This window comes from Hyperolius riggenbachi, chromosome 5 (genome assembly GCF_040937935.1).
Source record: "Hyperolius riggenbachi isolate aHypRig1 chromosome 5, aHypRig1.pri, whole genome shotgun sequence".
Classification (NCBI taxonomy): Eukaryota; Metazoa; Chordata; class Amphibia; order Anura; family Hyperoliidae; genus Hyperolius; species Hyperolius riggenbachi.
This window is the reverse complement of record NC_090650.1, coordinates 28293868-28319323: the sequence shown is the minus strand read 5'-3', so window position 1 is coordinate 28319323 and position 25456 is coordinate 28293868.

Genomic DNA, 25456 nt, shown 5'->3' with positions numbered 1-25456 from the left:
AGGTTTGCAATGAGGATGATGATTCCTGTAATAATTGCTTCCATCGTCCAGTAGTTTTTTCCTCCTTTATCTCCCCCTCGCATTTTCGGCATTTTTATGCAATCTCACGTTCCACATGCACGTTTGAGTCACTGTACTTCACAGCTAGCCTCAAACGGCCCCCCTCCCCCTTTTTCTTACAACTGATTTTGCAATCTGAAGCAATATGCTCCTTTCAGATGGTGAATACGCCTCTTTTTTAGATTGCATGCGTATACGGTTACGCGTCCGCATGCGTTCCATGCCGATACGCATGGTCTGCGCCGACGCGTAATTTGTTACGCATACAGTAACGCGTTTTCCTTTTGGACGCGTGAACGTCTGGTTGACGCTTACGTTTTTACGCATGCGGCCGGAATAGTGTTGGGCGAACAGTGTTCGCCACTGTTCAGGTTCTGCAGAACATCACCCTGTTCGGGTGATGTTCGAGTTCGGCCGAACACCTGATGGTGTTCGGCCAAACCGTTCGGCCACATGGCCGAACTAAGAGCGCATGGCCGAACGTTTCCCGAACGTTCGGCTAGCGCTGTGATTGGCCGAACGGGTCACTTGGTTCGGACACGTCTTTGTCTGTGGATTTAGCTTTGGGTAGGCAGGCAGGGTAGTTCGCGCTCCAGCCACGCTAGCCAGGGTCCCCCCAGTCATTGTGTCGCTGCTGGGAATAGTAGTACACCGCTCGCTCAGCCACACTATATAGCATTGTGTTTACTGCCACTTTGTGTACCACACTCAGCCACACTATATAGCATTCTGTTTACTGCCACTCTGTGTCTGCTGGGAATAGTAGTACACCGCTCGCTCAGCCACACTATATAGCATTCTGTTTACTGCCACTCTGTGTACCTCGCTCAGCCACACTATATAGCATTCTGTTTACTGCCACTCTGTGTCTGCTGGGAATAGTAGTACACCGCTCGCTCAGCCACACTATATAGCATTGTGCTTACTGCCACTCTGTGTACCTCGCTCAGCCACACTATATAGCATTCTGTTTACTGCCACTCTGTGTCTGCTGGGAATAGTAGTACACCGCTCGCTCAGCCACACTATATAGCATTCTGTTTACTGCCACTCTGTGTACCTCGCTCAGCCACACTATATAGCATTGTGTTTACTGCCACTCTGTGTCTGCTGGGAATAGTAGTACACCGCTCGCTCAGCCACACTATATAGCATTCTGTTTACTGCCACTCTGTGTACCTCGCTCAGCCACACTATATAGCATTGTGTTTACTGCCACTTTGTGTCTGCTGGGAATAGTAGTACACCGTTCGCTCAGCCACACTATATAGCATTCTGTTTACTGCCACTCTGTGTACCTCGCTCAGCCACACTATATAGCATTCTGTTTACTGCCACTTTGTGTCTGCTGGGAATAGTAGTACACCGCTCGCTCAGCCACACTATATAGCATTGTGTTTACTGCCACTCTGTGTACCTCGCTCAGCCACACTATATAGCATTGTGTTTACTGCCACTCTGTGTCTGCTGGGAACAGTACTACACCGCTCGCTCAGCCACACTATATAGCATTCTGTTTACTGCCACTCTGTGTCTGCTGGGAATAGTAGTACACCGCTCGCTCAGCCACACTATATAGCATTGTGTTTACTGCCACTCTGTGTCTGCTGGGAATAGTAGTACACCGCTCGCTCAGCCCCACTATATAGCATTGTGTTTACTGCCACTTTGTGTCTGCTGGGAATAGTAGTACACCGCTCGCTCAGCCACACTATATAGCATTGTGTTTACTGCCACTCTGTGTCTGCTGGGAACAGTAGTACACCGCTCGCTCAGCCACACTATATAGCATTGTGTTTACTGCCACTCTGTGTACACCGCTCACCCAGCACACTATATAGCATTGTGTTTACTGCCACTCTGTGTCTGCTGGGAACAGTAGTACACCGCTCGCTCAGCCACACTATATAGCATTGTGTTTACTGCCACTCTGTGTACCTCGCTCAGCCACACTATATAGCATTATGTTTACTGCCACTCTGTGTCTACTGGGAATAGTAGTACACCGCTCGCTCAGCCACACTATATAGCATTCTGTTTACTGCCACTCTGTGTACCTCGCTCAGCCAAACTATATAGCATTCTGTTTACTGCCACTCTGTGTCTGCTGGGAATAGTAGTACACCGCTCGCTCAGCCACACTATATAGCATTCTGTTTACTGCCACTCTGTGTCTGCTGGGAATAGTAGTACACCGCTCGCTCAGCCACACTATATAGCATTCTGTTTACTGCCACTTTGTGTCTGCTGGGAATAGTAGTACACCGCTCGCTCAGCCACACTATATAGCATTCTGTTTACTGCCACTCTGTGTACCTCGCTCAGCCAAACTATATAGCATTCTGTTTACTGCCACTCTGTGTCTGCTGGGAATAGTAGTACACCGCTCGCTCAGCCACACTATATAGCATTGTGTTTACTGCCACTCTGTGTACCTCGCTCAGCCACACTATATAGCATTCTGTTTACTGCCACTCTGTGTCTGCTGGGAATAGTAGTACACTGCTCGCTCAGCCCCACTATATAGCATTGTGTTTACTGCCACTTTGTGTACCTCGCTCAGCCACACTATATAGCATTGTGTTTACTGCCACTCTGTGTCTGCTGGGAACAGTAGTACACCGCTCGCTCAGCCACACTATATAGCATTCTGTTTACTGCCACTAGGTGTCTGCTGGGAATAGTAGTACACCGCTCGCTCAGCCACACTATATAGCATTCTGTTTACTGCCACTCTGTGTACCTCGCTCAGCCACACTATATAGCATTCTGTTTACTGCCACTCTGTCTGCTGGGAATAGTAGTACACCGCTCGCTCAGCCACACTATATAGCATTCTGTTTACTGCCACTCTGTGTACCTCGCTCAGCCACACTATATAGCATTGTGTTTACTGCCACTTTGTGTCTGCTGGGAATAGTAGTACACCGTTCGCTCAGCCACACTATATAGCATTCTGTTTACTGCCACTCTGTGTACCTCGCTCAGCCACACTATATAGCATTCTGTTTACTGCCACTTTGTGTCTGCTGGGAACAGTACTACACCGCTCGCTCAGCCACACTATATAGCATTCTGTTTACTGCCACTCTGTGTCTGATGGGAATAGTAGTACACCGCTCGCTCAGCCACACTATATAGCATTGTGTTTACTGCCACTCTGTGTCTGCTGGGAATAGTAGTACACTGCTCGCTCAGCCCCACTATATAGCATTGTGTTTACTGCCACTTTGTGTACCTCGCTCAGCCACACTATATAGCATTGTGTTTACTGCCACTCTGTGTCTGCTGGGAACAGTAGTACACCGCTCGCTCAGCCACACTATATAGCATTCTGTTTACTGCCACTAGGTGTCTGCTGGGAATAGTAGTACACCGCTCGCTCAGCCACACTATATAGCATTCTGTTTACTGCCACTCTGTGTACCTCGCTCAGCCACACTACATAGCATTGTGTTTACTGCCACTTTGTGTCTGCTGGGAATAGTAGTACACCGTTCGCTCAGCCACACTATATAGCATTCTGTTTACTGCCACTCTGTGTACCTCGCTCAGCCACACTATATAGCATTCTGTTTACTGCCACTTTGTGTCTGCTGGGAACAGTACTACACCGCTCGCTCAGCCACACTATATAGCATTCTGTTTACTGCCACTCTGTGTCTGATGGGAATAGTAGTACACCGCTCGCTCAGCCACACTATATAGCATTGTGTTTACTGCCACTCTGCGTCTGCTGGGAATAGTAGTACACCGCTCGCTCAGCCCCACTATATAGCATTGTGTTTACTGCCACTTTGTGTACCTCGCTCAGCCACACTCTATAGCATTGTGTTTACTGCCACTCTGTGTCTGCTGGGAACAGTAGTACACCGCTCGCTCAGCCACACTATATAGCATTGTGTTTACTGCCACTAGGTGTCTGCTGGGAATAGTAGTACACCGCTCGCTCAGCCACACTATATAGCATTGTGTTTACTGCCACTCTGTGTACACCGCTCACCCAGCACACTATATAGCATTGTGTTTACTGCCACTCTGTGTCTGCTGGGAACAGTAGTACACCGCTCGCTCAGCCACACCATATAGCATTGTGTTTACTGCCACTCTGTGTCTGCTGGGAACAGTAGTACACCGCTCGCTCAGCCACACTATATAGCATTGTGTTTACCGCCACTCTGTGTACACCGCTCACCCAGCACACTATATAGCATTGTGTTTACTGCCACTCTGTGTCTGCTGGGAACAGTAGTACACCGCTCACTCAGCCACACTATATAGCATTGTGTTTACTGCCACTCTGTGTACACCGCTCACCCAGCACACTATATAGCATTGTGTTTACTGCCACTCTGTGTCTGCTGGGAACAGTAGTACACCGCTCACCCGCCAATGTATAGCATTGTGCTCTGTGTCGCTGCTGGGAATAGTGGTACACCACTCACCCACCACTGTATAGCATTGTGCTCTGTGTCGCTGCTGGGAATAGTGGTACACCGCTCACCCACCACTGTATAGCATTTCTGTACTGCCACTGTACTGCTGCCAGTCAGCGTGTACTTTAAGGATAAGTGAAATGAGGAAGAAATCCGGTGAAAGAGGGAGGGGCAAGGGAAGAGGTGTTTCCCCTGACGGTTCAGGTACAGGCCACAGGGGAGCACCCAAGAAAACCCACTCAATACTGCCCATGTTGTCCAGGACAACAACCCTCACAAATCCAAAAGAACAGGACCAGATAATTACTTGGATGACCTCTCAAGCGTCCAGCAGTGGGTTAAGCAGCACCAGCACATCACGCACGAGGTCCGAGTCCTCAGCCAGTTACAAGGAGCCAGTGGGCACAAAGCTGACACAACCGGCAGCGACACCACGCACACAACTGCCAGATAACCAGTCCGATGAATTACCTCAGGACACAATGGGGTATTCGCAGGAGCTATTCCCAGCCCAACAAACTTCCACCTTTGAAAAGGTCAATGGAGGAACAGCCAGAAATGTTGTGCCCGGATTCACAACCATTAACTGTGGGAAATGCACCGCGCACTGAAATGCAAGGCGAGTCCGAGGACTTTGAAACCCAAATCCCAGAGCAAGTTGGGCAGGAGGGGTTGCAATTGCAGGAGGTCGGACGACAAGATCTGGAAGACGACGTTGGAGTGAGCTGCGCAGAGGTTGTTCTGGGGAGCTCTACTCCACGGCGGCGGCCCCCCACAATGACATATGACGAGTTTCAGGAGATGGAAGAGGAGGGTATGGACAATGTGGACATAGACCCAGATTTTGTTTGTGAACGAGAACATCGCCGTCGTAGCAGCAGCACAGATGAGTCTGTTGAAGAACCCACTGCTGCACGAGTTCGCCTTGTGCCACAAGGTAGGCGGCGCGCAATTTCAGGCACCACAAGCGTGGAAGTTCAAGTGAGAGGCAAAAGAGGCGCAAACAGAAATCGCCAGCAAGGCAGGTGCTCCAAAGTCTGGGCTTTCTTTGAAGACTGCACTGAGGATGGTACTATGGCGATTTGCAAGGTGTGCAAGACCCGCCTGAGCAGGGGGAAAAGTATTAACAACCTCTCCACCACCAGCATGAGCCGCCACATGCTATCCAAACATCCCACTCTGTGGGCAAACGCGGCAGGACAGGGTACCAGCAACACTGCCTCCCTTGGGGCCACCAGACTCACCACCAGACCCGCCTCAGCAGCAGCAGTAGCCCAGCCATTGCGTGGTTCACAACATTCACAAACATCAGACGCTGACACTGTCACTTTCCGGAGTAGTGCTCTTGAGGTCTCCCAGTGTTCATCAAACACAACAACCAACAGCCCTTCAGTGTGCAGCCCTACGATTCAGTTGTCTGTCTCGGAGATGTTTGATCGCAAGAGGAAATTGCCAGCAAATGACCCCCGGGCCGTGGCAGTAACAGCCAGCATAGCCAAGCTTCTGGCCTGCGAAATGCTGCCATATCGAGTGGTGGAGACAAACAGCTTCAAGGGCATGATGTCAGTGGCCATCCCACGTTACGTGGTTCCCAGCCGCTACCACTTTGCGCGCTCTGCAGTGCCTGAGTTGCATGAGCACGTGGTCAGCAAAATAACCCGAAGCTTGAAGAATGCCGTTGCCTACAAGGTTCACCTCACCACTGACACCTGGACGAGTGTGTTCGGCCAGGTTCGATACATCTCCCTTACCGCGCACTGGGTGAACCTTGTGGAGCCTGGCAGCGATTCCTCACCTGCTACGGCGCGGGTGTTGCCCACGCCGCAAACAGCTGCACCGCCGTCCCTCCCACTGGATAACAACAGCAGCACCTACCTCTCTGACTCCTTCTCCTCCAACGCATCTCAAAGCTGTACCTCATCCGGAAACGCTAACCCAGCACCAGCAGCAGTAGGATCGTGGAAGCAGTGCAGCACAGCTGTTGGCATGCGTCAGCAAGCGTTGCTGAAGCTGATCTGCCTTGGGGATAAGCAGCACACAGGGGAGGAAATTTGGAGGGGAATAAAGGAACAGACGGATTTGTGGCTGGCACCGCTGGACCTGAAACCGGGCATGGTTGTGTGTGATAATGGGAGTAATCTCATTCGCGCTTTAAGGTTGGCTAAGCTGACACTAGAGTTGGGCCGAACCTCCGATTTTCGGTTCGCGAACCGGGTTCGCGAACTTCCGCGGAAGGTTCGGTTCGCGTTAAAGTTCGCGAACCGCAATAGACTTCAATGGGGATGCGAACTTTGAAAAAAAAAATAATTATGCTGGCCACAAAAGTGATGGAAAAGATGTTTCAAGGGGTCTAACACCTGGAGGGGGGCATGGCGGAGTGGGATACACGCCAAAAGTCCCCGGGAAAAATCTGGATTTGACGCAAAGCAGCGTTTTAAGGGCAGAAATCACATTGAATGCTAAATGACAGGCCTAAAGTGCTTTAAAACATCTTGCATGTGTATACATCAATCAGGTAGTGTAATTAAGGTACTGCTTCACACTGACACACCAAACTCACCGTGTAACGCACCGCAAACAGCTGTTTGTGTATTGACGGCTGTGCTGGACTGGTGCGCACCATGGCGAGAGTGCAGGTTTTGGTGGCTTTACAGCCCATATGGTCGGCCTGGCTGATGTAGCTGAATGACAGAACAGTGACTGTCCAGCTGATCAAATTTGGTCTGACCACAATGAAGCAACGACCTTATTATCTTTTGTGTGCCCCCCGAGACACTCATCTAGGCGCCGGTCATTGCTTCATTGTGATACGCAAGCCCCTTCACCACGGCAAGGTAATGATCACGAAGGGGAATGGGCGCATGTACATGCCTTTTCTTTTGTTGTTGCAGCTGCCCGCAGTGCAGCCAGAAAAATTAGGCAGTCATGTACACGCACCATAAAAATTATTGCAGCGACCTAAAAAATTCAGCAATCCGCCTGGAGTCCCGGACCCTGTTGGTGGTGGCGGAGAAGGTAGTGAAGCGGCCTGCAGGCAGACATGCTGTGTGGAGGGACTGGGAGCGACTTAGTCTTTTTGGGGCAGGCCAGGCAGCCAGTCACACGGCGTGCAGGCAGAGATGCTGTGTGTGCGGGGACTGACTTAGTCTTGGGGCGGGCAGCAGCCCTCCGGGATCCATGCCTCATTCATTTTGATAAAGGTGAGGTACTTAACACTTTTGTGACTTAGGCGACTTCTCTTCTCTGTGACAATGCCTCCAGCTGCGCTGAAGGTCCTTTCTGAGAGGACGCTTGCGGCAGGGCAGGAGAGAAGTTGGATGGCAAATTGGGACAGCTCTGGCCACAGGTCAAGCCTGCGCACCCAGTAGTTCAAGGGTTCCTCATCGCTGTTCACAGCAGTGTCTACATCCACACTTAAGGCCAGGTAGTCGGCTACCTGCCGGTCGAGGCATTGGTGGAGGGTGGATCCGGAAGGGCTACGGCGAGGCATTGGACTAAAGAACGTCCGCATGTCCGACATCACCATGAGATCGCTGGAGCGTCCTGTCTTTGACTGCGTGGACACGGGAGGAGGATTAGTGGCAGTGGTACCTTGCTGGCGTTGTGCTGTCACATCACCCTTAAAGGCATTGTAAAGCATAGTTGACAGCTGGTTCTGCATGTGCTGCATCCTTTCCACCTTCAGGTGAGTTGGTAACAGGTCCGCCACTTTGTGCCTGTACCGAGGGTCTAGTAGTGTGGCCACCCAGTACAGCTCATTCCCCTTGAGGTTTTTTATACGGGGGTCCCTCAACAGGCAGGACAGCATAAAAGACGACATCTGCAGAAAGTCGGATCCAGTACCCTCCATCTCCTCTTGCTCTTCCTCAGTGACGTCACGTAAGTCAAACTCCTCCCCCCAGCCGCGAACAATACCACGGGAAGGTTGAGCAGCACAAGCCCCCTGCGACGCCTGCTGCGGTTGTTCTCCTGCCGCTGTCCCCTCCTCCTCCTCCTCCTCCCCCAAAGAAACACCTTGCTCATCATCCTCTGAGTCTGACTCGTCTTCTGCACACGACCTCTCTTCTTCCTCCTCCTCCCCCCTCTGTGCTGCCGCAGGTGTTGAGGAAACAGCTGGGTCTGATGAAAATTGGTCCCATGCCTGTTCCTGCCGTAACGGTTCCTGGTCACGCTCATTCGCAGCTTCATCCGCCACTCTACGCACAGCACGCTCCAAGAAGTACGCGTAGGGAATTAAGTCGCTGATGGTGCCCTCACTGCGGCTCACCAGGTTGGTCACCTCCTCAAACGGCCGCATGAGCCTGCATGCATTTTTCATCAGTGTCCAGTTGTCGGGCCAGAACATCCCCATCTTCCCAGACTGTTTCGTTCTACTCCAGTTGTAGAGGTACTGGGTGACGGCTTTCTTCTGTTCTAGCAGGCGGGAGAACATGAGAAGGGTCGAATTCCAGCGAGTGGGGCTATCGCAAATGAGGCGTCTCACCGGCATGTTGTTTTTACGCTGAATTTCTGCAAATCGTGCCATGGCTGTGTAAGAGCGCCTCAAATGCCCACAGAACTTCCTGGCCTGCTTCAGGACATCCGCTAAGCCAGGGTACTTTGCCACAAATCTTTGAACCACTAGATTCATGACATGTGCCATGCAGGGTATGTGTGTCAGCTTCCCCATATGCAAAGCGGCAAGCAGATTGCTGCCGTTGTCGCACACCACGTTGCCTATCTCCAGGTGGTGCGGGGTCAGCCACTCATCCACCTGTTTCTTAAGAGCAGCCAGGAGAGCTGCTCCAGTGTGACTCTCCGCTTTGAGACAAGCCATGTCTAAGATGGCGTGACACCGTCGTACCTGGCATGCAGCATAGGCCCTGCGGAGCTGGGGCTGTGTAGCTGGAGAGGAGAACTGCCACTCAGCCAAGGAGGAGGAGGAGGACAGCGAAGAGCATGTAGCAGGAGGAGAGGAGGTGGCAGGAGGCCTGCCTGCAAGCCGTGGAGGTGTCACAATTTGGTCCGCCGCTTTCTGCTTGCCATCGTTCACCACCAGGTTCACCCAATGGGCTGTGTAGGTAATGTAGCGGCCCTGCCCGTGCTTGGCAGACCAGCCATCCGTGGTCAGGTGTACCCTTGACCCAACGCTCTTCGCAAGAGATGACACCACTTGCCTCTCAACTTCACGGTGCAGTTGGGGTATGGCCTTTCTCGAAAAATAAGTGCGGCCTGGCATCTTCCACTGCGGTGTTCCGATGGCCACAAATTTACGGAAGGCCTCAGAGTCCACCAGCCGGTATGGTAACAGCTGGCGAGCTAACAGTTCCGCCACGCCAGCTGTCAGACGCCGGGCAAGGGGGTGACTGGCCAAAAGTGGCTTCTTCCGCTCAAACATTTCCTTCACGGACACCTGACTGCTGCTGTGGGCAGAGGAGCAGGAACCGCTCAAGGGCAAAGGCGGAGTGGAGGAGGGTGCCTGTGAAGGTGCAAGGGAGAAAGCGGCAGAAGCAGATGATGCACCTGAAGGAGGAAGAGGAGAATGAGGGTGACTTTTCTTTTGTGTGCTGCTGCTGCTTTTGCTCAGGTGGCCATCCCATTGCTGTTTGTGCCTTTTCTCCAGGTGCCTTCGTAAGGCACTTGTCCCTACGTGAGTGTTGGCCTTTCCACGGCTCAATTTTTGTTGGCAGAGCGAACAGATGGCTTTGGTCCGATCTGAGGCACACACATTAAAAAATTTCCACACCGCTGAGCCACCCTGGGATGTGGGCACTATGGGGACCTCAGCAGCTGATGCTGAAGGGCAAGTTGGCTGGCTGTACATAGGTGGCGATACATGGTGCCGGACTCTGCCACCAGCTGTTTCTGACGAAGAGCTGCCCCAGCTTCTTTCAGCAACTTCTATCCTCCTACTACTCTCTGACTCCCCCTCTGAACTGTCCCCCTCTTCATCTCCTCTATTGGGAACATACAGAGGATCCCTATCATCGTCATCATCGTAATCATCCTGCCCAGCTTCGCTTGACTCAGAAAAATCCAAACATGCACCATCAGTAGGTCCTTCATCCTCCTTACACGTTACATCCATAGTGTTGCCGCGTAACGCAGACATATGAGCTGGTGAAAATTCATCTGGCTGTAACAATGGTTGTGCATCAGTGATTTCACCACCACTAAATAATTCTTGCGAAGTGTCAAATGCAGCGGAAGTGGTGCTAGTAGTAGCGCTGGTGGCTGAGCAAGATGAGGTGTTCTGTGTCGCTAAATACTCAACCACGTCCTGACAATCTTGGGAGGTGATGGGACGTGCCTTCTTCCGAGCACTGTACTGTGGGCCAGGTCCACACGAAATTACATTTACACGACCTCGCGCAGACCTGCCGGGTGGCCTTCCTCTGCCTCTGCCACTACCTCTTCCTCTTCCTCTACCTGTTTTGTCCATATCGGGTATGCACGGAGTGGTATATCACACTGCGTGCACTCACGTAGGTAGGTGGGTTCACTTAACTGCACAGGTATGCGCACTGATGCGGTGGGTTCACTGAACAGTACAGGTATGCAGTGGCGGGTTCACTGAACACAACAGGTATGCAGTGGCGGGTTCACTGAACAGGTATGCAGTGGCAGGATCACTGAACAGGTATACAGTGGCGGGTCCACTGAACAGAACAGGTATACAGTGGCGGGTCCACTGAACAGAACAGGTATACAGTGGCGGGTTCACAGAACAGGTATGCAGTGGCAGGTTCACTGAACACAACAGGTATGCAGTGGTGGGTTCACTGAACAGGTATACAGTGGCGGGTCCACTGAACAGAACAGGTATACAGTGGCGGGTCCACTGAACAGAACAGGTATACAGTGGCGGGTCCACTGAACAGAACAGGTATACAGTGGCGGGTTCACAGAACAGGTATGCAGTGGCAGGTTCACTGAACACAACAGGTATGCAGTGGCGTGTTCACTAAACAGGTATACAGTGGCGGGTCCACTGAACAGAACAGGTATACAGTGGCGGGTTCACTGAACAGGTATACAGTGGCGGGTCCACTGAACAGAACAGGTATACAGTGGCGGGTTCACAGAACAGGTATGCAGTGGCAGGTTCACTGAACACAACAGGTATGCAGTGGCGGGTTCACTGAACAGGTATACAGTGGCGGGTTCACTGAACAGAACAGGTATACAGTGGCGGGTCCACTGAACAGAACAGGTATACAGTGGCGGGTTCACAGAACAGGTATGCAGTGGCAGGTTCACTGAACACAACAGGTATGCAGTGGCGTGTTCACTAAACAGGTATACAGTGGCGGGTCCACTGAACAGAACAGGTATACAGTGGCGGGTTCACAGAACAGGTATGCAGTGGCAGGATCACTGAACAGGTATACAGTGGGGGGTCCACTGAACAGAACAGGTATACAGTGGCGGGTCCACAGAACAGGTATGCAGTGGCAGGTTCACTGAACACAACAGGTATGCAGTGGCGGGTTCACTGAACAGGTATACAGTGGCGGGTCCACTGAACAGAACAGGTATACAGTGGCGGGTCCACTGAACAGAACAGGTATACAGTGGCGGGTTCACAGAACAGGTATGCAGTGGCAGGTTCACTGAACACAACAGGTATGCAGTGGCGTGTTCACTAAACAGGTATACAGTGGCGGGTCCACTGAACAGAACAGGTATACAGTGGCGGGTTCACAGAACAGGTATACAGTGGCGGGTCCACTGAACAGAACAGGTATACAGTGGCGGGTTCACAGAACAGGTATGCAGTGGCAGGATCACTGAACAGGTATGCAGTGGCAGGATCACTGAACAGGTATGCAGTGGCAGGATCACTGAACAGGTATGCAGTGGCAGGATCACTGAACAGGTATGCAGTGGCAGGATCACAGTACAGGTATGCAGTGGGCTGAGGGCTCACTGAACAGAACAGGTATGCAGTGGCAGGATCACTGAACAGGTATGGAGTGGCAGGATCACAGTACAGGTATGCAGTGGGCTGAGGGCTCACTGAACAGAACAGGTATGCAGTGGCAGGATCACTGAACAGGTATGCAGTGGCAGGATCACAGTACAGGTATGCAGTGGGCTGAGGGCTCACTGAACAGAACAGGTATGCAGCCAGGAAGAAGTTAAGCCTAACTAATCTTTCCCTATATGAGAGACTGCAGCAGCTCGCCCTACTCTCACTAATGCAGGCACACGAGTGGCCGTAATGGCCGCCGCTGCCTGCCTTATATAAGGGGGGGTGGGGCTCCAGGGGCTAGTGTAGCCTAATTGGCTACACTGGGCCTGCTGACTGTGATGTAGAGGGTCAAAGTTGACCCTCAGGTGCATTATGGGGCGAACCGAACTTCTTCCGCAAAACATTCGCGTGCGGGTACCCGCACGCGAACCACCTACGTTCGCGCGAACCACGTTCGCCGGCGAACCGTTCGGCCCAACTCTAGCTGACACACATCCCTTGCCTGGCGCACGTGGTGAATCCTAGTAGTTCAGCGGTTCCTGAGGACATACCCAGGCGTGGCCGATCTTCTGTTGAAGGTGCAGTACTGCTTCGGGGGCACTCGCCAAGATGCAGGAGCGCTTCAATCTCCCCCACCATCGCTTGCTGTGTGATGTCCCTACGCGCTGGAATTCTACGCTGCACATGCTAGCCCGCTTTTGCGAGCAGAAGAGTGCAGTGGTCCAGTACATGACGGCGCAGTACTGAGGCGCATCCGGACAGCTGCCAAGCTTCTGTGGATCCGATTGGGCCAACATGTTGGACCTCTGCCAAGTCCTCCAAAATTTTGAGCAGTCCACGTTGCTTGTGAGCAGTGACAACTCTTCAGTCAGCATTACCATACCACTGCTGTGTTTACTGAAGAGGTCAATGTTGAAAATCAAGGAAACAGCTGTCATGATGCAACTGGGGGAATCTGAAGGAGAAAACGATCAGCGTGATGGTACCAACATCAGGCCATCCGCCTCAGGAAACACTGGCCCCAGCAGCTATGACGAAGAAGAGGAGGAGGAACAGCTGGAGTTGGAGCAGGAATTTCATGCCACCACTGACGAGGGCCAGAGCGGTGCACGTTGGACTTCCACAATTCAGCGCGAATGGTCAGCAGAAGCAGACCAGGAAGAAGGTGACGACTATGATGCATCACAACAACTATCACAACGCTCACAAGAGGATGATGAGGATTCTGGCAGGACTCTGGCACACATGGCTCAATTCATGCTAGACTGCATTGAACGCGACCCACGCATTGTGCGCATTCTGGACAACACCAATTACTGGGTTTATACACTTCTGGATCCACGGTACAAACACAATGTTCCAAAACTGCTTGAAGAAAGAGTCAGACAGGTCAAAATGGAAGAATACCAGCAGGCCCTTGTGGAAACTTTAGAGAGGAGATTGACATCCTCCCCCTCCTCTAGCCAGTTGTACGCCGACAGACTGACTTCCGCAAACCCAGGACGACCAGGAGGGCAGCAAACAACACAAGCCGCAGCTAGTGCCCAAAAGGGAATGGTATCGGCAGTGCCCTTGGAGTGGGAAAATTTTCTGACACCCATGCAGCAGCAGCCCACAGAACAGCAAGCGTGCAGATCCACCTCCAACACCGATCGCCTGGAGAAGATGGTCAAGGACTACATGTCAGATGGCGTAGCTGTGTTGAACAATCCATCTGCACCCTTCAACTATTGGGTATCGAAGCTAGACACCTGGCACGAACTGGCAATGTACGCAATAGAGGTGCTGGCTTGCCCGGCAGCCAGCATTATGTCGGAACGCTGTTTCAGTGCTGCCGGAGGCATCGTCACAGATCGGCGTATCCGCCTCTCCACAGAAAATGCAGACCGTCTGACTCAAATTAAAATGAATCAATCCTGGATTGGAAACGACTATGCAACACTCCCGGACCCCAACCAAGTAACATGAACAATGACCATCTGTGATGGGTTAGCGTTGCCGGTCCCTGTTTATGGAACCTCTCATCTTTATTACATTTATGACTGCATGGCGGTAAAAAGCATGCTATCCGCACGCTTCTTGTCCTCATGCAAGGCCTGGGTTGTTGTGTCTCAAAGCGTGGCCTTCTCCTCCTGCGCCTCCTCCTGTTCCATCACGTGTGCTGCTGCTGCTGCTGGGTTAGCGTTGCCGGTCCCTATTTATGGAACCTCTCATCTTTATTACATTTATGACTGCATGGCGGTAAAAAGCATGCTATCCGCATGCTTCATGTCCTCCTGCAAGGCCTGGGTTGTTGTGTCTCAAAGCGTGGCCTTCTCCTCCTGCGCCTCCTCCTGTTCCATCACGTCTGCTGCTGCTGGGTTAGCGTTGCCGGTCCCTGTTTATGGAACCTCTCATCTTTATTACATTTATGACTGCATGGCGGTAAAAAGCATGCTATCCGCACGCTTCTTGTCCTCATGCAAGGCCTGGGTTATTGTGTCTCAAAGCGTGGCCTTCTCCTCCTGCGCCTCCTCCTGTTCCATCACGTGTGCTGCTGCTGCTGCTGGGTTAGCGTTGCCGGTCCCTGTTTATGGAACCTCTCATCTTTATTACATTTATGACTGCATGGCGGTAAAAAGCATGCTATCCGCACGCTTCTTGTCCTTCTGCAAGGCCTGGGTTGTTGTGTCTCAAAGCGTGGCCTTCTCCTCCTGCGCCTCCTCCTGTTCTATCCCGTCTGCTGCTGCTGGGTTAGCGTTGCCGGTCCCTGTTTATGGAACCTCTCATCTTTATTACATTTATGACTGCATGGCAGTAAAAAGCATGCTATCCGCACGCTTCTTGTCCTCATGCAAGGCCTGGGTTGTTGTGTCTCAAAGCGTGGCCTTCTCCTCCTGCGCCTCCTCCTGTTCCATCACGTGTGCTGCTGCTGCTGCTGGGTTAGCGTTGCCGGTCCCTATTTATGGAACCTCTCATCTTTATTACATTTATGACTGCATGGCGGTAAAAAGCATGCTATCCGCATGCTTCATGTCCTCCTGCAAGGCCTGGGTTGTTGTGTCTCAAAGCGTGGCCTTCTCCTCCTGCGCCTCCTCCTGTTCCATCACGTCTGCTGCTGCTGGGTTAGCGTTGCCGGTCCCTGTTTATGGAACCTCTCATCTTTATTACATTTATGACTGCATGGCGGTAAAAAGCATGCTATCCGCACGCTTCTTGTCCTCATGCAAGGCCTGGGTTATTGTGTCTCAAAGCGTGGCCTTCTCCTCCTGCGCCTCCTCCTGTTCCATCACGTGTGCTGCTGCTGCTGCTGGGTTAGCGTTGCCGGTCCCTGTTTATGGAACCTCTCATCTTTATTACATTTATGACTGCATGGCGGTAAAAAGCATGCTATCCGCACGCTTCTTGTCCTTCTGCAAGGCCTGGGTTGTTGTGTCTCAAAGCGTGGCCTTCTCCTCCTGCGCCTCCTCCTGTTCTATCCCGTCTGCTGCTGCTGGGTTAGCGTTGCCGGTCCCTGTTTATGGAACCTCTCATCTTTATTACATTTATGACTGCATGGCGGTAAAAAGCATGCTATCCGCACGCTTCTTGTCCTCATGCAAGGCCTGGGTTGTTGTGTCTCAAAGCGTGGCCTTCTCCTCCTGCGCCTCCTCCTGTTCCATCATGTGTGCTGCTGCTGCTGCTGGGTTAGCGTTGCCGGTCCCTGTTTATGGAACCTCTCATCTTTATTACATTTATGACTGCATGGCGGTAAAAAGCATGCTATCCGCACGCTTCTTGTCCTCATGCAAGGCCTGGGTTGTTGTGTCTCAAAGCGTGGCCTTCTCCTCCTGCGCCTCCTCCTGTTACATCACGTGTGCTGCTGCTGGGTTAGCGTTTCCGGTCCCTGTTTATGGAACCTCTCATCTGTATTACATTTATGACTGCATGGCGGCAAAAAGCATTGCTATATCCGCACGCTTTTTGTCCTCATGCAAGGCCTGGGTTGCGTCTCAAAAAGCGTGGCCTTCTCCTCCTGCGCCTCCTCCTGTTCCATCACGTGTGCTGCTGCTGGTGCTGGGTTAGCGTTACCGGTCCCTTTTCCTGGAACCTCTTTTCTGTATTACATTTATGACTGCATGGCGACAAAAAGCATGTTACCTGTGCAAAGAAACATGACATTTTCCACATTTAAAAGACAGTTTTTCCTTTGAAACTTTACAATCAATTTTCTCAAAAACTATAAGCTCTTTTTCAAATATTTTTTTTTCCTCTTGTACCCACTCCCAAGGTGCACATACCTGCAAATTTGGGGTATGTAGCATGTAAGGAAGCTTTACAAAGCACGAAAGTTCGGGTCCCCATTGACTTCCATTATGTTCGGAGTTCGGCGCGAACACCCGAACATCGCGGCGATGTTCGGCGAACGTTCGCGAACCCGAACATCTAGGTGTTCGCCCAACACTAGGCCGGTAATACGCACGTCATTGCGTACCTGCCTCCAGTTCATGACACAGGAAAAATAAGCCTGTGCATTCATGTGTACAAACGTGGATCAGCCTCGGAAGAAGCACCGCCGTGCGAAACGGCTGTTAGGCTACCGTTTTTGCCCTGCACCCACCACCGCCACCTTTTGATATGGTAGGACATCCTCCTCTTGCAACTGTTTGAATGCACAAGATGTTTGCACATGACGATTTTTCTACAGATGATGATGTTTTGTACCTACCTTTTTGAATGTCATAATTTTTGCAATAACAATGGTGATTTTATTCACAATCTGAAACACCATTAAAACAGTAATCACTGCAGTGCCTGATTCAATTGCTTTTCTTTTCTGATGCTGATCCTATGTGTATGTTTCGCTAATCAGTCATGAGCACGCAGTAACTGTTACATTATCAAAGTGGCTTTTAGAACATCTGTCCATCCTCATTCCCAGTGACATCTGTCAATCCTCATTCCCACTTAGCTTCAGCCTATCAAATGACAGCGATCCCCGGACCCCGGCCAATCAGAGGCCGGGGATCGCCGATCTGCTCTACGGCGCTGCTGCGCAGCAGCGCCGTATGAAGTAAAACAGCGGGGATTTCTTCCCCGCGTGTTTACATTTTGCCAGGCGAGCCGCGATCGTCGGCTCTCCTGGTGTTCACAGAGACACCCTCCGTGAACTGACATGGAAAGGCCGCTCGATAGAGCGGCCATTTCCATGGTAACCCACTTAAGACCTGCTGACGCCTATGGGCGTTAGCTGGTCCTTAAGTGGTTAACCCGTACCCCCACCCAAAGTACCTGCATTCAAAACCCATGTGATGCCCAAAGCCTACCCCTAGCCAGCACCCAGTACAGGCATGATGCCAAGTATTCACACCCATGTCACATTCAGTACCTGCACCCAGCACCCACATGACATCCAGTACATGCACCCAGATCTTACATGGCACTAAGTATTTGCAATCAACACCCGCATGAAACTCGATACCCAACCATAGCCAGAACCCACATGGCACCCAGCATCTGCATTCAGCAGCATGACAATCAATACCCCCCTAGCCAGAAACGAGGAAGGGGGGGGGGGGGCATGCAGGGGAAGGCATTGCCAGGCCCCTTTTTTAAATTTGAGCACTCTCCACTTAAGGACCCTCTGCACGGCCCTGCGTATGGCATATAAAAAGTAGGAAAACATGCTTTTATTGAATATTATGTCAGGGTTTTATACCGCTTTAACATATACACAATGATATGCATATTAGATGTATGAATATACACTGTAGATACTGTAATTCACCTGTAGTATATGGGCTTCTGCCCATTTGTATTAGAGATTAGTCTTACTTTATCGAATCCTCTATTATGAAACTGCGTATTAGGAAAACTATAATTGATCTTGAGAATATGGGTTTTGCCCACTACTGGTATACTAGGCCTTATAGCATTGTCCTCTGAAGTTGCTTTTTATTTTTATTTGGGTTTTTATCTGTAAATATTGTTATGCTATCCTGTTATATAATTTTCCTTTAACAATATGACTTTGATTATCTGGGTCTGAGCGCCACCTCCTATTTTGTTTTTAAAGGGAATCTGGAGTGAAAATACATTTATGATATAATGATCTGTATGTGCAGTACTGCTAAGAAATAAAACATTAGCAGCAGAGACACAAGTCTAATATTGTTTCCAGTACAGGAAGAGTTGAAGAGAACTCAAGGCGGGTATTTGAAATCTTAAGAGACCACAGAGGAATGTCCTGTGCATAATAACATGCCTCTGGCTCTCACTATTGCTGCCTCTAGTCCCCCACGGGGTCTCCTGTGCTCTCCTGTAAAAAACGCCCAGTATCCTTGTCGCTAGCCGTCTATCTACCTTCCGTATGTCATTTAATGCACGCTCCCCCACCTCTATCCCCGCCTCTACCCACCTCCTGTGAGCTTCCTCCAATCGGAAGCTAAGCTGCGACCCAAGAAATACCTCCCAGGTCGCGGCTTAGCTTCTGATTGGAGGAAGCTCACAGGAGGTGGGCAGTGGCGGCCGAGGGACAGAGGCGGGGGAGCGCGCATTGAATAACGTACAGAAGGTAAATAGATGTCTAGTGACCAGGAGTCTGTCGCTAGCCGGCGCTATTTACAGGGGGACACAGGAGACCCCGTGGGGGACTAGAGGCGGCTATAGCGAGAGCCAGAGGCATGTCATTATGCACAGGACATTCCTCTGTGGTCTCTTAAGATTTCAAATACCCGCCTCGGGTTCTCTTTAAGAATCTCCAGTTATCTATGAAAAAGAGCCACTGATCTCTCCTACTTTCTACTATATAACTGAAATAAAAAATATGAGAATATTTTCTTTGCTACTAATGTTCTATTAATTATCTGTACTACACAACCAATTCATTATATCTTAATTTGTTTTTCGCTTTAGTGTCACTTTAAGGCACGTATTTGACCTGAGGAAATGGCTTACGCTGAGAAACGTGTTGTCATTGTGCTGTATGTAAATAAAAGTATTGGAACCTTTTTTTACCAAAATTCCTAAACCACAGGACTCACCTACCTCTTAGACATTATGTTTTGGGCACCTCCAAATAATAATATTAGCAATATTAACCACTTCACCACTGAGGGGTTTTACCCCCTGACCACCAGAGCAATTTTCACCTTTCAGCGCTCCTTCCATTCATTCGTCTATAACTTTATTATTACTTATCGCAATGAAATGAACTATATCTTGTTTTTTTCGCCACCAATTAGGCTTTCTTTAGGTGGGACATTATGCCAAGAATTATTTTATTCTAAATGTGTTTTAATGGCAAAATAGGAAAAAGTGTGGGGAAAAAAATATTTTTTCAGTTTTCAGCCTTTATAGTTTTTAAATAATGCATGCTACTGTAATTAAAACCCATTAAATGTATTTGCCTATTTGTCCCGGTTATAAAACCATTTAATTTATGTCCCTATCACAATGTTTGGCGCCAATATTTTAATTGGAAATAAAGGTGCATTTTTTTTCAGTTTTGCGTCCATCCCTAATTACAAGCCCATAGTTTATAAAGTAACAGTGTTATACCCTCTTGACATAAATATTTAAAAAGTTCAGTCCCTAAGGTAACTATTTATGTATTTGTTTTAATTGTAATTTTTTTTATTTTTTTTTTATTACAAAAAAAAAAAAAATTGGGGAGTATGGGAGGTAAGGAGTTAATTTTTTGTGTAACACTAATTTATTTCTATGTAAAAAATGTTTAGGGTGTAATTTACTATTTGGCCACAAGATGGCAACAGTAACTTTTTGTTTAATACAACCTGCAAGCGTCCTTCCGCACCCTTGCAGGAAGTACTAGGAGGCTGAGAGTTTGTTTTTCTTTACAATGATCGCGCTGCTCAGCGGAGCAGCAGCGGATCATTGCGGGGCTTAGATCAATGAACGGGAATGGATTTTCCCGTTCATTGATCTCCGGGCGAGCGGCGGGCAGCGTGTTTACTGGTGGGAGTGCGCGCTAGAGCGAGCGGGAGTGCGGGCAGCGGCGGGAGCGCGGAAAGTACGGATTTCTCCGTCCCTGGGGGTTAAAGGATGGAAGAAGGGACGGAGAAATTCGTACGGGCGGGGGTAAAGTGGTTAAGTATGTATGGAGGCTGCACAGTAGCAATACTCTTGTCCTGTATGAAGGGTGTAATTCTCAGTATCTGCTCTTATTCTGTGTGTATGGTGGCTGCACAGTAGCACTTCTCTTGTCCTGTATGCTGGGTGTAATTCTCAGTATCTGCTCTTATTTTGTATGTATGGAGGCAGTGGCGTAGCTAAGGAGCTGTGGGCCCCGATGCAAGTTTTGCAATGGGGCCCCCAAAGCACTCTATACATAACAATTGATATGGCGCACCAAAACCTGCAAATGGCAATTACAGTGTCAGAGGTACAAGAAGGGAATGGGAAACAGTTTGCTAATGATTACCACAATTAAAAGTACCTATAGAAGTGATTATTATGAGCACAGGACCAATAGAGAGCTAATACTGTAGTTGAGGGTGGGCCCTTCGGGGCCCCTCTGGCGCAAGGGCCCCGATGCGGTCGCAACCTCTGCAACCCCTATTGCTACGCCCCTGTATGGAGGCTGCACAGTAGCACTCCTCTTGTCCTGTATGCTGGGTGTAATTCTCAGTATCTGCTCTTATTCTGTATGTATGGAGGCTGCACAGTAGCATTTCTCTTGTCCTGTATGCCGGGTGTAATTCTCAGTATCTGCTCTTAGGCCTGGTGCACACCAGAGGAGTTTTTCTGAGCGTTTTGAGTTTTTAAATCTGCTGCTAATGTTATCCTATGTGTCTGTGCACACTGGAGCAATGAGGTTTTGTAAAAAACCCCATAGCATTACATTGGGAAGAGCTTTTAGAGGTTTCAAAAGCTCTTCCCAATGTAATGCTATGGGTTTTTTTACAAAACCTCATTGCTCCAGTGTGCACAGACACATAGGATAACATTAGCAGCAGATTTAAAAACTCAAAACGCTCAGAAAAACTCCTCTGGTGTGCCCCAGGCCTTATTCTGTATGTATGGAGGCTGCACAGTAGCACTTCTCTTGTCCTGTATGCCGGGTGTAATTCTCAATATCTGCTCTTATTCTGTATGTATGGTGGCTGCACAGTAGCACTCCTCTTGTCCTGTATGCTGGGTGTAATTCTCAGTATTTGCTCTTATTCTGTATGTAAGGAGGCAGCACAGTAGCACTGCCCCTGTACTGTATGCATAGGCGGCACCACACTGGGGCACTCCCCCCCCCCCCCCCAGAAATCCCTGTGCCCAGGAGAGAGTGGGCACCACTCTCTCCTGGTCCATCTTGCCAGTGTGCTGTGCCCAATCGCAGTTTAAGTGGTGTTCCCTGGTTTGAGTTATGTCCAGATGGTACCGGTCTTAGTTTTGTCTTGTACATTACAGACTATTACAATTGTTTGTGAAGTCCTGAAGAAGGTTTTTCCGAAACAAGTCGATGTCGCCTTTCTAAGCAATTGCATACTTCAGCATATGTTTTATGTACCCATCAATGGGATATTGTTTGCAAAGATAATTTTGTTAGAAGAGCTGTGAACTAAGACCACCACTTCCTCCTTCAATTTTGCCATTTAAGTTGGTTTTTAAGCTCATTTAATCTAATCTTATACTTTTGGCGCCTCTGTTCATTGTATACAATTTTGAGTCCACCCTTGGTGGAGGGTTGTTACCCTTTCTTCCTGTCTACAGAGAGCGACTTCTTAATCCTGAGTGGGGTCAGGATAATCTCCCCACCTGCCTTTACAGTGGTTGCCTGCTGGTGACCCCGACTTGTGAGTATTTAGCAATACAAACTTATTGCCACCTTGTCCAGTACGATTTACACTATTGGGGCTCTTGGTGTTCCCTGTTTTTATCCTGATTGTATGTTCTAACATTGTCAGTCAACAGCAATAGAGTCTGAAGAAAGCTTACGATCAGCCAATAAACTATAGAGCTTGTATTTACATACAGGAAGTTTTGAATCAGGATGACAATCCTGATTCAAAACTTCCTGTCTGTAAAATGCAAGCTCTAGTCTACAACAATGCTTAGCTACTAAGAGAAGGTATTACACGCACAGTGTGCGCCTCCCTACTGCCTCTTCCCCCTCCCCTTGCTTGTAGAGACATCAGCCACACGATGGGAGCTGGAATGATTTCTCTGCGTTCTGTCCACACAGGAGCAGCTTGCCAGCAAGTAAGGATTAAAGCATTCCAGCAAACCGGCCAAGTACATTTTTAAGTTACTTTTCTTCAATAATAGCACCATCATTTGGACAATCTGCTTTGCCCAAATGCCTCAGAGTTCTGTATCTGTTGTTTATATTTGGTTCCTATCATTGCTGAACTAGTTAGCTTTAATTTTATCACCTGAGTTATACAAAAAAATATCTAAAACTTGCCATACAAACACTGATTTCACCCAAATGGGCCCCACCAGCCAGCCATCGTGCCCCCTTTGTGTCCCCCCAAAAAATAACGCTAGAGCCGCCACTGTTTATACATGGATTCATCCCTCAATATTTGCACAACTTCAGTTTTTTTATGCTTGTGGTTGGATAATAGTAAAAACTTGTAACACCATAATCATGCTCATAAAATATAGTAAGTGGATGTATGGAATAGGCGGCTGGTGGGGATAAAACCTTTAAAATATTGAAAAGGACCATAACAAACCATACCTCCTGTCTGGAAGACTGCCCGCTAATAAAGGGGTCATGTAAAACTGTATTGGCTATTTACTTGACCCCTCAATTAGTAAGTTCCTATGCTCCTTTTTAATATTTTAAATGTTTTATCCACAGAGGATGCCTCTTCCATAGAACCATTTACAGTATTGATAAACACCCTCCTATACCTCTCTCTGGGATATCCTGAGGAGTTAAGGCAAAGGAATCCTCTCATGTTACCATCTTGAAAGAGTGACCACATTCTTTCTCAAGGAAAATGTCCAAAAGGAAACAATCGTCTTTATCTTCTAAAGGTGGCCATACACTAGTCGATTTGCCATCAGATTCGACCAACAGATAGATCCCTCTCTGATCGAATCTGATCAGAGAGGGATCGTATGGCTGCCTTTACTGCAAACAGATTGTGAACCGATTTCAGCCTGAAACTGTTCACAATCTGTGGTGGTGCTGCCGTCACTCCCCCGCATACATTACCTGCTCCGCCGGCGCGACTCCCCAGGTCTCTGCTGTCTTCTTCTCCGCTCTGGTCTGGTCTCCGGCATGCTTCACTTCTTCCTGCCCGGCAGGAAGTTTAAACAGTAGAGCGCCCTTTACTGTTTAACCGGTTCAGCGCCGCAGTGCCGAAAATCTCATGCATCCGAGCAATGTTCACCTCCCATTCATTCGTCTATAACTTTATTGCTACTTATCACAATGAATTGATCTATATCTTGTTTTTTCCGCCACCAATTAGGCTTTCTTTGGGGGGTACATTTTGCTAAGAGCCACTTTACTGTAAATGCATTTTAACAGGAAGAATAAGAAAAAAACGGGAAAAAATTCATTATTTCTCAGTTTTTGGCCATTATAGTTTGAAATTAATATACGCTACCGTAATTAAAACGCATGTATTTTATTTGCCCATATGTCCCGGTTCTTACACCGTTTAAACGATGTCCCTATCACAATTTATGGTGCCGATATTTCATTTAGAAATAAAGGTGCATTTTTTCAATTTGCGTCCATCCCTATTTATAAGCTTATAATTTTAAATAATATAATAACATATTCTCTTGACATGCATAATTAAAAAGTTCAGACCCTTGGGTAACTATTTATGTTTTTTTTTTTTTATTGTATTTTTTTTTTTTTTTTAATAAAAAAAGTGTATGTGGGTAATTTTTGGTGTGGGAGGGAAACTGCTAATTTTGAATGTAAAATTATATTTTTTTTAATCAAAAATTTATGTGGGTGCAGTTTACTATTTGGCCACAAGATGGCCAAAGTGAAAAAAGTCCTGGATGCGAACGATCCAGCATCCAGGAACTAAAATGCTGGGGAAAAGTTTCCTGGGGGCAGAAATACAGCACTCTCTTGAGAGAAAGCGTCGGTATTTCTGTGGGGAAGTTAGATCGGTGAATGGAAATTATATTCCAATTAACTGATCGGGGGGCTAGCGGCGGGTGCGCGCCCGATCGCGCGCACCACGCAGGGAAACCAGCAGTGCCTATCTGGACGAGGAAACTCGTCCAGATAGGCCGAACTGGTTAAACTTCCTTGGTGCAAAGCCCGGAGGCCAGTAGGGGCATGAGTTGTTTCCCCATAGGAAACAATAGACCAATTCTCCCTAGCAACAGGAAGAATTTCAGTGCCCGTTTTGCATCCAATACCTGTGCCTTTAAGGACGATTAGACATTCTTGTTTTTCACTGAACCTGGGGCCTCTTGGAATGTCTGTCTGTGTTTAATAATGCAAATCTGTGCCAGATGGGCCCCTTGTGATACGGTGAAGAAGGGGGGGGGGGAGGGGGGGAGTAAGAAGCTCAGTATTGTTTAGGAAGTGGAGGGTGTGGGGAACTTGCACGCTTGGCACTTATTTTGTATGTTTAATTTATTTTGGAAGGCCTGGGATGGAAGGATGAAGCAAATAAGTACCGTAGTTCCTGCCATACTTAGGGTGGATACACACCTCCAATTTTGATTGACTTAGCGTTGCTATAGCCTTAATCCCATTACGTCCTGTGGCGGCACCAAAATTTCCAATGCCGTTATTGCTTGACTATAACGATGAGAGATTACCTATACAACCTGTTAATAGTATTCAAAATCTAAATCTACTACATGGAGGTGGTAAAATTGGCCAGTGATTGGTCAATTAAAATTGGATGTGTATGTCAGGCTTTAGAGTCAACAGATTAGGCCCGGTTCACATTAGCGTTCCCTGTCCTCGGATCCGGACCGTATACTGTACAAACGGAATGTACGTTCCGCATAGCAATGCAAAGGCTATGCGGACGTTCACATGCGTCCGTTCCGTACAGTACGGAGCCGGCCCGGATCCGGACACTTTTCCAACATGCGC